This window comes from Spinacia oleracea, chromosome 5 (genome assembly GCF_020520425.1).
Source record: "Spinacia oleracea cultivar Varoflay chromosome 5, BTI_SOV_V1, whole genome shotgun sequence".
Taxonomy (NCBI): domain Eukaryota; kingdom Viridiplantae; phylum Streptophyta; class Magnoliopsida; order Caryophyllales; family Amaranthaceae; genus Spinacia; species Spinacia oleracea.
Genome location: NC_079491.1, coordinates 99,072,472 through 99,085,174, shown reverse-complemented (window position 1 = coordinate 99,085,174; position 12,703 = coordinate 99,072,472).

Here is a 12,703-nt window from a genome sequence, read left to right as displayed (position 1 = left end):
TCTAAAGTAACATTTTTAATATAAACGTAGAGAATTATCAAGGCATTATCGCCCGTGTGAAAACGTATCGGCTTATTCAGAATTTTGCAGCGGAAAACATAAAACTAACTTTAAGTTTATAAATAATCAACTATAGATTTAATTCTAAAACCAATCAACGAAAATAAAGTAATGTAGCTAGTACGACAAGTTTAAAGTCCAATTTAACAAACCAAAGTCAACTTAGCAAAGCAAACTAAATACGGGCTCTCTAATCCCGATCTCAATGATGCATCATCTTCAAACCTGTAGATGAGCAACGCTTATTGATCCTTAGAGACTTCTCACCAAAATAGGTCATCACAGGATCAATAAGGCATAGCCATGATCAACACACACATACAAAGCACGTAATCAGCAAAGCTGAGTACTACATATTAAATCAACAATAATTCTAACAATATTCTATTAAACAAACAACCCTAACATGATACTAATAACATAAGTAAGGACAACCAAAACATATTCACTTGAAAATCACATTTGACTAGACTAGACTAGACCGGACTAGACTTTTATAACATTAATATTATTTTAATTGAAATAGTCAATGGACCGAGTTGCCTAACTAGAAGCTTCACTAAGGAAGACGAGGTACGGGCGCGACTCTGTAACCTCAGTGACCTGCGATATCGAGGAACTTTTGAATAAAATAGAACACAGTGATCAATCCGGTCCCAGAAAAGGCCATGGGCAACCACCATGAACCCCAACTCCTGTTTGTCTGTCACTTCAGACGTGCACAATCTAAAGCTATTGCTATTCAGTTTCGCTTTACATTATTCACCAATTAATACTTTGTTATGACTCGACAATCACATAAATCATAAAATCAACAAGTATTCACAACTGTTTTTATCTTGGAATTAGGTAAGTGATCACAAAGTTATCAATCAAGAATCCATTCCAATTAATTCAACCTTTCCTTTACCAATGGTTAACCACCTCTATATAGGTGTAAAGGATCAACTTACTAAACAAGGTCCTCGGCCCTCATAAAGTAGTGAAATGCTTAAAAAGGGAACAACGATCAATCGATCTAAACCAATATATATGAAATAATATAATGTTCCCAACCAACATGCTTGCATCAATCATCCACGCTAACATGTTATAATTCTCATAATAAAATCCATGTTCAACACGTTCATCCAACAACATTAAACATGTAAATTTCAACATAACCAAGTTCAAAGGCATAACATAACCAAGTTCAAAGACATAACAACATGGTTTCAACATAAGCACACATCCCCAAGCACACAGGTATGTACGTAGCTTGTGTAAACAAACTGCGAGACCTACTTTAATAATTCAAAAGTCGCATACAGAGAATTCTCCACCTAACAACCAATATATACTCATATCAATTCACATTGAATTTTCAGCAACATTAGGGTGCTATAAACGCTTCCTAAACATAATTAGATCCTTTCCCAATATCAAAAACTTGACTACTTAATCTCCTAGCATAGTGATTACTTCACTAATGACCATAATTTATCACAAACCTCAATAAACATTCCTTTTTAAAATTTCCAGCAATATAAACTATTTTAAAACTTCACCAACACCAAATTGACATGCTTAGAATCATAAAAATCATAACTTTGGTAATTCATAATCAACCTACCATGATTTAAAATCATTAAAACCTTAAAAAATCATACTTTAATAATTAAAACCATTATTTCAATCAAATTGTATAATCTGAAAATTAATAATTTAATTATGCAAAACATGAAATATGAAATTCATAATTAAGTCATAAAAACTATAATTTAATTCAATAAAAAAATGAATTATATTAATAAAATATAAATTAAAACATTAATTAGTTTTAAGGGTTTGAGAAATAACCAAAAGTGAGGGAGATTGGGACGCCGGCCGGAGGGGAGAGGAGGCGGCGAGGGTAGTAGTTGCCGGCGAACAGGGCTCGGTTGGCTGGTGGCTCTGCGGCGGCTGCGTGCTGGGTGGCTGCGTGTGAAGCAAGAAACAAGAAGCACAAAGAGGAAGAAGAATGTTGGCCTGTAGGCGCGGCAACGACGGCTGAAGTGTGGTGCAGCAAGGCGGTGCGGCACGGGGTAGACGCAATAACAGCAACCAGGTGGTGGTGGCTGAGCAAAAACAGAACCCGAGATTAAGGGAAGAAGAAGAAGAAAAAAAAAAGTAAACATGAGAGGGAGGAGTTACCGGCGGCGCAAGCTGCGGTGACAGACCACGGTGGTCGCCGGCGAGAGTATAGGTGGCTGGTGGCGGCGGCTGGGCAGCATCAGCAAAGGGGAGGAGAGAGTTACGTGAAGGCGGGAGGCTTTGGGGTTTTACGTGAAAGTGAAGGGGGGAAGGGTTTTGGTGTTTGATTTCACGTGAAGTTGAAAAGGAAGGGAGGAGAGATTTTGGGTTTTATTATTTTGGGCTTCATCCAATTGGGCTAGAATTAGGATTTTAGGTTTAGAATTTGAGACCCAGAACCGATTAGGATTGTTTTTCAATTTGGAAAGTGTTTTCGTAATTCAAATTATTTTCAACATAAAATTCTAAAATTATTTTGATTTCATAAATCGTTGAAATATTTAAAACGTATAAAAATAAATATTCGTTAATTACATATTTATTTCTAAAATTCGTAAATTCTATTTAAATATAATTAACTATGCGTTAAAGTATAATACTCCCTCCGTCCCAGATTAGTTGTAACACTTACCTTTGCACAAAGTTTTAGGTGATAAGTGGTTGTTTGGTTATCAATTGTTATTTTATTGAAAAAGTAGATGTGATAGGAGTTAGTCATATATTTTTTTTAATTGAATGAGAGAGGGTATGGGGACAAATAAAATTTAGTGAAGAGAGAGACAATATAATAATTGTGGGGTCATTCCTAATTTAGAAGTGTAACAAATAATCTAGGACAGACGAAAAAGGAAAGTGTAACAACTAATCTGGGACGGAGGGAGTAATAAAATATATAAAGTTACGGGGGATTACAAATATCGTAATTCTTAAATGAGAATGAGGAATCTGGCGACCTTTAACTAGGACTCTGGTAATCCTTAAATGGGAATGAGGAATCTGGCGACTTCTAACTGGGGTATAGGTGGCGCTTTACGAGTAGAAAAAACATCAAAGGTGCCGCTTAAAATAGGGGTATAGGTGGCAATTTACAAGTGCATCACATGTGCTGGTCACATTTGGCCAATTCACAAAGGTGGCGCTTTTAGCAGCACCTTTGATTCACAATGGTGGCGCTTATTACAACAAACGCCAAGTTTGTGAAGCTCAAAAGTGGCCCTTATTTAAAAAAAGCGCTACCTTTGAGCTTCACAAAGGTGGCGCCTGCTGTAATAAGCGCCACCTTTGTGAAGCTCAACGGTGACGCCTGTTGTAATAAGCGCCACCTTTGTGAAGCTCAAAGGTGGAACTTATTTTAAATAAGCGCCGCTTTTGTCATTTTTAACTTTTAAAAAAAAAATCTGCAATATAAATTTCTAAGCCTGTGCAATACATATTAATTTATAGCAAACTCTTTCACCAAACATCACCTTGACATTCCTCAAAAATTAGATAAATTTCAAGTTACAATAATATTACCACATTAATTCAAATGTAATTAAATAAAAAAATAACAAAGTAAGTTTAGAGTCACAGATAACTACTAGCTTGTTCTATTTACAACGAGGGTATTTCACAATCGGTGAAGTAAGTAGCCCACTTGTCTCGAACTTTGCATCTTCTCTTTGGTAAAGCGTCTCTCCCTTGGAGTATTGAAAACCTTTAAAAGAACAACAAGCAAACCAATAAATTAAATTAAGTTAAATATAAGATTAGTTGAGAGTTGGGAGAGAAAATGCAATTTTAGGCGCCTTAAACGAGCTTTTAATGTGAATATATAGTCATCTATGAATAAGATAAACCTTAAACAAATAATATTAAACATGTAAATGGTTAAGAATGAGTCCTTAGGTTCATTTTGTGAAAGTTGGGAGCGAAAATGCCATTTTAGGATACATATGACATATAACGATCCAAACGAGCTTTAGATGTGCATAAATTGACCAAAGTAGATGAGAAGGAAGATTGGCGACCTAATACTAAGTGTATTAAACATGCACAGGGATTATAATTCCTATTTTGGTTCATTAGTTAAGAGTTGGGAGCGAAAACGGCTATTTTAGTCAAAATATGACATGTAATGATCAAACGAGCCTTAATGAGCATAAATTGACCAAAGTATATGAGAATGAGAATCGACAACCTAATACTAAGTATTTTAAACATGTTAAGTGTTAAGAATTCCTATTTTGGTTCATTAGTTGAGAGTAGGGAGCAAAAAGGGCTATTTTTGTCAAAATATGCCATGTAAGGATCGAACGAGCCTTAAATGTGCATAAATTGACCAAAGTAGATGATAATGGAGATAGGCAACCTAATACTAAGTATTTTAAACATGCAAAGGGTTAATAATTCCTATTTTGGTTCATTAGTTGAGAGTTGGGAGCGAAAACGACTATTTTAGTCAAAATATGACATAGAAGGATCGAACGAGCGTTAAATGTGCATAAATTGACTAAAGTAGATGAGAACGGGGATTGGAAACCTAATACTAAGTATTTTAAACATGTATAGGGTTAAGAATTCCTATTTTGGTTCATTAGTTGAGAGTTGGGAGCAAAAACGGCTATTTAAGTCAAAATATGACATATAACGATCAAACGAGCCTTAAATGTGCATAAATTGACCAAAGTAGATTATAATGAGGATTGGAAACCTAATACTAAGTGTATTAAACATGCAAAGGGTTTAGAATTTCTATTTTGGTTCATTAGTTTAGAGTTGGGAGCGAAAAAGGCTATTTTAGTCAAAATATGACATATATCGATCAAACGAGCCTTAAATGTGCATAAATTGACTAAAGTAAATGAGAATGAGAATTGACAACCTAATATTAAGCGTATTAAACATGTAAAGGGTTAAGAACTCCTATTTTGGTTCTTTAGTTGAGAGTGGGAGCGAAAATGGTTATTTTAGTTAAAATATGACATATAACGATCACACGTGCCTTAAATGTGCATAAATTGACCAAAGTAGATGAGAATGGGGATTGGTAACCTAATACTAAGTGTATTAAAAATGCAAAGGGTTAAGAATTCCTATTTGGTTCATTAGTTGAGAGTTGGGAGCGAAAACGGCCATTTAAATACATATATATATATATATATATATATATATATATATATATATATATATATATATATATATATATATATATATATATATATATATATATATATTTGCACTCAAATGAGAAGGGAGCTTAAAATGAGAAGAATGAGAAGCGATCTCGTGCGTTCGCTAAAATTAGATCTAACCGCTCCTAAACGTTACTAGTAATGGCATAACTGTAATTATCGCAAAAAAAACAAATTATTCTCCCGACTTCTTGAAACTTATCTCTCTCCTCGTGCCATTTCAGAGTTTTTGGAACTCCGACCTTATTCTCTCTCCTCCATTTGCTCTCCTTCGTGATTCTCTCTCCTCACCGCTACCGATCCTCGTCTGCTACAACCACTGCACCGCCACCATCTCCACGCTGCTATAATCTATGCATCATCTCCTCTGCTACAATGGTTGAGTGTAATCCTTTTTTGATTTATGTAAATTATAGGTTCTGCAATTGATTAGCGATTCCTAATGGTCTATAGTATTTTTCAGCTTTGATTTGATGTTCTTCATGCGAAAATGAAGGAAATGGTGCCCTTGGTCCAAGTATGCATATAATATTAAGTCTAATAAATGCGGTTCAGTATTAATTAACAAGTTAATAATTCAGTGAGATCAAGTGAGCTGAATGCCTAGCTAGAGGCCGCTTCAGTTCAAGTGGAATTAATGATATTAATCCACAGCTTACTCTTGACTGAACCCGTAGGGTCACACAAATAGTACGTAAACGGATCAAGTATTTAATGGCATTAAATACTCCATCTATGGATATTCGGAATCGACGGATCTTGGTTTCAGTGGGAGCTGAGATCGTCACAAGCAAGAAATGAATACTCCGGAAACGATAATATTACCGGAAACGGAAATATGGATCGTATCGGAAATATAAATATTATCCAAGTCGTTATGTTGCCGGAAACGGAAACATGGTACGTATCGGAAAATATTAATGGAAATGGAAATATTGCCGGAATCGGAAATATTGTCGGAAACGGAAATATTGTCAGAATCGGATATATTATCGGAATCGGAAAATAATTCCGGAAACGGAAATATTAAATATTTGTTCGAAACGGAAATTAATTCCGGAATCGGAAATATTAAATATTGTTCGTATCGGAAATAAATTCCGGAATCGGGAATTTAATCGGAAGCGTATCGTACGAATTAGGATCGGACGAGGCCTGCCAGACGAAGGCCCAGCACAAAGCCGGGCCATCGCCCAGCAAGCCAGCGCGCCACAACGCACCAGCCAAGGCTGCGCCAGGCCCACCACAAAGCAGGCCCAGCGCGCGCCAAAGCTGCGGCAGCGTGTGGGCCTCGTGGCAATGGGCTGCGAGTGCTCGCGGGCTGCGCGCGCGCGCATGGCGCCCCTCGTGGGCTGCTGTGCGTGCGTGTGTGTGTTTGTATTCATATACGAATCCTAAATCTATCAGGATTCGATATATGATTAAGTTCCTAATCCTAAAAGGATAAATTAATTAAATAAGAGTTCTACTAGAATTCTAGTTTAATTAATTCGTATCCTAGTAGGATTCCAGTTACTTTTCCATACCTCTATAAATAGATGCCTAGGGTCATAATTTATAGATACAATTTAAGTATTCTAAAGGTAAGATTTTGAAGAAAAAAATCAGCCATACACTTGCACCTAATAGCCGAAATTCCTAAGCAACCTTAAGGGCGATTCTAGTTGGTCAAGCTTAAGGCGGATCCGGACGTGCTGTGGACTATCTACGAAGGGACGACACTTGGAGTCCTAAAGACTTGTTCTTGTTCGGTTCGGGCGCAGCTAGGGAGGGTACGCAACAAAGTGTATGCATCTAAACTATGCTAAATGATTATGTGTAAATAATATGATTTCCTGGCTTTATGGTTTTTCCGCATGATTTATGTTTTGTCATATGAATCATAACCTAACAGAAAAATACTGCAACACTCAATTATTTACTTGAATCTGCAATAATCGAGATTAAAATTGAAGTTAAACGTTCCTAATTTAGTCTAATTAGTTTCTAGGTTTTCAATTTCGTACTTGTGATTAGGAAGCAATTGAAGAAATTGTGAAAAGCTTCATTCGTATTTGTTGTCCTTTAGGTTATCATCCGTACTTGTTATTGGAGGAATTGAAGAAATTATAGTCAAACATTAGTTTTATCAGATTGAGTAGTTGCACTATTAAAAACCAACCAGTAATTTTTCACATTATGATGTTTAAATTAACATAATTATAATCAATAGTCTGCTAATGAAGATGACTGGAAATGAGCAAAGAAAGACAATTGGTGATTATTAATTCTTAAGTATAATGGGAAGACTTCCATAGTTGATCACTTGATCCCTTAAGCAACATTCTCCGAAATCAATGCTGGAAGCCTTGAGAGTTGCAGTGGAAATTCTTCTCTGAGAATATTCATCGACAAGTAGAAGAGGCTTGGAAGATAGCCAGTCGAATCCGGAATTTTACCTTAATTTAATTGAATGACAAGTCCGATACTTCTAGACTGTTAACATGACCAGCCACTTTGGAACTTGCCCCTTGAAGCTACATCCTCCCAAGGAAAGAACTTGTATACCTTCTGAAAATGCAAATGTTTGACCGTCTAGGTTTCATTTCTCCATTTTTGTTTAGTGGCTAGAAACAGAAAATTCTGCAATTGCTCCCACATTCCGGATTAAAAATTGTGTAGTACTTAAAAACTGTGTAGTACTTAGAAACACAAAATTCTGCAATTTCTCCATTTTTGTAGAACTAGGATTAAGGACCGAAACCAACATATCTTTCATTCCAAAATCTGAATATATATATTGATGTTTGTACATATTTTGATATATATGTAATCAATAGCACTGTGTAATCAATATACTAGGGGTGTGGTGATGTATGGACCGATGAGTGATAACCACGCCCTTTCATGTCTGCAGAAGGGCATGGCAGATTGGCAGCCATGATCTCAGGTCTACCTTGCTGCTATTTTTTGTCAACTTGGACCAGCGTTGAATTCTGGCTTTGTTGGTTCATATGTTGTTGTTGCTGTAAGTTTTTGAATTATTTTGCTTTACTTATTTTTGGTTTTTGTTTTACTTTTGTTGATTCTATTTAAAAAACACTAGCCTACTAGCTCAATAGGTAGAGCATTGTGCAAATGCACAAAAGATGTGGGTTCAAATCCCACGTAGGTTAATCTTTACTTTTTGTTTTATTTACTTTTGGGTTACTGTTATTTACACAACAACTATAATACTCGACTTGATATATCCCTACATTTAACAAAGAAAATTCAATTCTATCTGTAAAGAAAGATCTGTATCAATGATTTGCTATTCTTGAATTCTACTGATCAGCAGTCGAAGAACTTGCCTTACATGAGAAACAGGATAGCATGCTTCTCAACAAGCCTACTTGATAAACTGGCCTAACAACACGATCGTGGCACGATATTTCATAGTACTTTACGCTCCGGCAACCTTCAAACATTCTGTCAGATTATGATTATTAGTAGTTGGTGTTGAATTGATAGGAACAGTAGTCTGTTCAAGAAACGGATCGTCCAAGAGGAGACTCGTCGTGGGTCTGTCAAAAGCAGGGTCAACCACTCTTCTTAATGAATCAGGAAATACACCCGAACTCGCCTTCATACGAGCATGATGTTTGTTAATGTATTCGTTGTATGGAGGTTCAAGGGTGATCATCTGTAATACGCACATCCCAAAAGAATAAATGTCAACTGACTCATTACATTTTTCCCATATAACATTTTTTAAAGTTCGGATTTGTTAATATTGAAAACTTTTGCTCATCATGTCTAAACGAGCAAATAAATTTGCTCATTTCTCATAGTTTACCCAAATGAGCAAATATTTTTGCTCATTTTTAAAATTTTAAAGTTCGGATTTGTTAATATTGAAAACTTTTGCTCATCATGTCTAAATGAGCAAATGAATTTGCTCATTTCTCATATTTCACACAAATGAGCAAATACTTTTGCTCATTTTTGAAATTTTAAAGTTCGGATTTGTAAATATTGGAAACTTTTGTTCATCGTGTCTAAATGAGCAAATAAATTTGCTCATTTTTTATAGTTTACACAAATGAGAAAATACTTTTGCTCATTTTTAAAGTTTTAAAGTTCAGATTTGTTAAAATTGAAAACTTTTGCTCATCGTGTATAATGAGCAAATAAATTTGCTCATTTTTTATAGTTAACACAAATGAGCAAATATTTTTGCTCATTTTTAAAATTTTAAAGTTCGGATTTGTTAATATTAGAAACTTTTGCTCATCGTGTCTAAATGAGCAAATAAATTTGCTCATTATTTATAGTTTACACAAATGAGCAAATATTTTTGCTTATTTTTAAATTTTAAAGTTCGGATTTGTTAATATTGAAAACTTTTTCTTATCGTGTCTAAATGAGCAAATAAATTTGCTCATTTCTCATAGTTTACACAAATGAGCAAATATTTTTGCTCATTTTTAAAATTTTTAAGTTCGGATTTGTTAATATTGGAAACTTTTGCTCATCGTGTCTAAATGAGCAAATAAATTTGCTCATTTCTCATAGTTTACACAAATGAGCAAATATTTTTGCTAATTTTTAAAATTTTAAAGTTCGGATTTGTTAATATTGAAAACGTTTGCTCATCGTGTCTAAATGAGCAAATAAATTTGCTCATTTCTCATATTTTACACAAATGAGCAAATACTTTTGCTCATTTTTGAAATTTTAAAGTTCGGATTTGTAAATATTGGAAACTTTTGCTCATCGTGTCTAAATGAGCAAATAAATTTGCTCATTTTTTATAGTTTACACAAATGAGCAAATACTTTTTCTCATTTTTAAAGTTTTAAAGTTCAGATTTGTTAAAATTAAAAACTTTTGCTCATCGTGTATAATGAGCAAATAAATTTGCTCATTTCTCATAGATTACACAAATGAGCAAATATTTTTGCTCATTTTTAAAATTTCAAAGTCCGTGTTTGTTAATGTTCAAAACTTTTGCTCATTGTGTCTAAATGAGCAAATATTTTAAAATCTCAGATTACTTAACATTCAAAAAATTTGCTCTTTTTTTTTATTTACACAAATGAGCAAATATTTTTGCTCATTTCTTATAGTTTACCCAAATGAGCAAATAGTTTTGCTCATTTTTAAATATTTTAAAGTTCGTGTTTGTTAGTATTTAAAACTTTTGCTCATTGTGTGTCTAAATGAGCAAATATTTTAAAATCTCATATTACTTAACATTCAAAAAAGTTGCTCATTTGTTATAGTTTTTTTAAAAAAAATTAAAGTTCGGGTTTGTTAATACTTAATATTTAAAACTTTTGCTCATTATGTCTAAATGAGCAAATATTTTTGCTCATTACTTATTTTAAAGTTCGAGTTTGTTAATATCAAAACTTTGTTAATTGCTGAACTTATAAAAATTTAGCTCATTTTGATATTTTACACAAATGAGCAAATGTTTTTAAAAAATTTCTCATTTTAATATCATAAACAAAATACAAAGAGTTGCCTAAGTAGGATTCGAACCTACACCATTGTGCAACTGCACAAAGCTCTACCAATTGAGCTAATAGGCATTACTAATACCAACTTGACAGAAACATTGAATTTTCAGAAATGGCAAATTCTCAGTCCTCTAAAAGTTGACATCCAAACCTGTATTGGTAAGACAAATAGCCCAACTATTCTACACGATTGCACCGTGTTGCTAATGTTGGGATAATTAAGCATGTCCAGTCTGAAAATATTAAACTAGTTCTCTAAAAATATAAATCAACCCATTTAAATATGAGATGAATCCAGTAAAAATTAGGATATCTACCTGTATAGTGGCAGTGTCTGATGAATCCAAGAAACTGTAACATTGCCATAGCCATAGCCATAAGCATAAAAATGAAGAGCGTACTGAATGAGAAGACACTGGATAAACATCTAAACTCGAAAAGATGACACTGCTAAGCTGCAGAAATTGAAAGATGAAAATGATGTTGAGGTCTCAACACTGAAACAGGAGTTGGAAATGACCAAAAGGATGCATGAACTGCGCTACATGGAGTTAGAGACACGGGCCAAATTGGTGAGATTTGACTTAGAAAAGAGGTTAATGGAGCAAGAGAAACTTCTAGAAGAATCAAAGGTTAAGACAGAAGACCTTGTTGAGGTTTCAACACTGAAACAAGAGCTGGAAAAGGCAAAAAAGACGAATGAACTACATAGTTTGCAGCTGGAAAGTGAGGCCAAATCGGTAAAATCTGACTTGGAGAAAAGGTTAAGGAAACAAGAGCAGCTTTTGGAAGATTCAAAGGTTAAGATTAAAGAATTGGAGATGAATTGTCAGACAAAAGATCAGAGATGGACCAAGAAAGAGCATGTGTATGAAATTCAGTGGTCTGGTTTGGAGGTATGTATTTAATTGTTTAGAATTTAGAGTTATCCTTTCGGCAAGAAATATCAAATTTCGACCGTTCTACAAACTGATATACTGCAACACTCAAGAGCTTAAACACTCTTCAGATACCATCAAGCAAGAAATCTTGTTAACACAGAGGACCTACCTGGAGGAATTGAACCATGTAGGTAAGAAGTGCCATATTGTTCTGTACTTTATGGACAGTATTGGTTTTTTCCATCATCAAACTCAATGGTTTTTAACTATCACAGGTACAAAGCTCAAAAAGTTAGCGAAAGCAGCTCAGAGCTATCATGAAGTTCTACATGAAAATCGCAAATTATTTAACGAGCTTCAGGATTTAAAAGGTTTGTTTTCTTGCTGTTGTTTTAGCCTCGTGAAAGTCAGTGATGTTGGAGCTAATCATGTTGTTTTATCCTACATTTTTTAACCCGTAGTTTTTTCCTCATTTTCACAGGTAATATTAGAGTATATTGTCGAGTAAGGCCATTCCATTCGTGGGAGAACCAAAAGCAAACAATTCTAGAGAAATGACTGTTACAAATCCTATACTAAACCAAACGATTCTCAAAAGTCATTCCGATTCAACAAAGTTTACGGTCCTAGAGTCTAACGAGCTTGACCTAGAATCTAGAGAACCCACCAGCAAACTCGTGGTCATCCCTTTAAGAGAAACAACAGACACTTTGCTCATTTCATACTTTGCTCATTTCATACCAATTATGTCAAAAACAACAGTGTATTCACATCAATCTCAGTGTACTTCTGCATCATAGTCAATGTCAATGACATCAAACAATAAATCACGGTTATAACCGAGAAAAATAATTCCCCAAATCAACTCAATTCGAGCAAAACACCTAGTTGATTCGAGAACATCAAAAGAAAACCCCTAATTCAAAAGATTGAATAACATGAACTCAATTCACATAACTACTCAATCAAAGAAATCACCTGAATTCAAATAAAGAACCTAATCCCACAAAATCAAAAGAAAACCCCAAATTCGAGCAAAATCAGTCGAAAA